General features: G+C 42.8%; 1 pseudogene; it reads left to right on the forward strand.

Moving 5' to 3' along the window:
- Window positions 1–362: 362 nt before the first annotated feature.
- The window catches only part of LOC102838243, a 3,971-nt pseudogene continuing 2,985 nt past the window's right edge, over window positions 363–1,348 (forward strand).

The raw sequence follows: 1,348 nt of genomic DNA on the forward strand, positions 1-1,348 counted from the left end.
GACATGGTATTTTCAATAATCTCATATGCATGTGAAAGTTGGACAGTGAATCAAGAAGACTGTACAAGAATTAATGCATATGGGTTATGGCATTGGAGGAGAATATTAAAAGTACCAAAGACCACCAAAAGAACAAACAAATCTGTGTTGGAAGAAGTACAGCCAGAGTGCTCCTTGAAAGCCCCTTTATCTCTCATATGTTGGACATATTGTCAGGAATCATTCCCTGGAAAAGGATATCATGGCTCAGAACTGGGCAGTGTTTCCTTCTCTTGTGCATAAAGTTGCTATGAGTTGGTGACTTGACAATACCTAACAACAACAATGTGTGAGGCTATGGTTCCTACTGGGAGGAGTGCACGATGTAGTATCTTACCCTTTAATTTGAATGAGAGGTCTACTGTAGAGGGTTTCTAAGGAGCAGCTGATGAGCTTGAACCACAGACTTTGCAATTCAAATGGCTTTGCAGTCTGGCACATTAACCCACAGCGCCACACCAGTAGACCTCTAAATATTTCTCCACTTGTAGCTGGCTTCTAAATCATTGTAGGGTTTATCTCTCATTCTCTGGAACTCGTGTTCCTTACCAACGCATGCACAGCACAGGCTGCTGCTTCTTCACCAACTCTACTTAGTCTGCTATCATTAACATATGTGATATTCAGTGGAAGGTCTAAATGGGAAGGTTTCTTTTGACTCTATTTTGACAGAAACAGAAAAATTGACATAGCTCCAGGACAAGACCCTAACTGTCTACTGTTGACCACGCTATGTAATCGTGTATCTATCCTTCTTCATGAGTGTTACTGAAAATAATCCTCAGTTTATCCATCAGAGGCTATGATATGATCTGGGAAAGACACCATATCCAGTCCAACAGCTACAACTGAGATGATTGCTTACTTAAATTTACAGAAATCCACCGAAATTGTCCATCATTCACCTAGGCTTTGTAGCAGCCAGATTGCTGATTTAACTATTGATTTAAATAGAGACAGATGTTGTTGCTGTTCATAACTGTTGTCAAGTCAGTTCTGAATCAGAACAACCCTGTATTTTTTTCTCTCAGATGCCATGGAGTGTGAACCGACTCATAGCGACCCCATGCACAGCAGAATGAAACAATGTCAGATCCTGGGCCAATCTCACTACTGCCGCTACACTCGATGCCATCAATGATGCCACCTGGGCAATCCATCTCATTGGGGGTCTTCCTCTCTTTCTCTGACCCTCCATCTTACCCAGCATGACATCCTTCTCCAACGACTGTTCCCTCCGGACAATATGTCCAAAGTATGGCAGACGAAGCTTAGCCATCCTGGCCTCCAAGGAGCACTCTGGCTGCAC

This window comes from Chrysochloris asiatica, unplaced genomic scaffold (genome assembly GCF_000296735.1).
Source record: "Chrysochloris asiatica unplaced genomic scaffold, ChrAsi1.0 scaffold00117, whole genome shotgun sequence".
NCBI lineage: Eukaryota > Metazoa > Chordata > Mammalia > Afrosoricida > Chrysochloridae > Chrysochloris > Chrysochloris asiatica.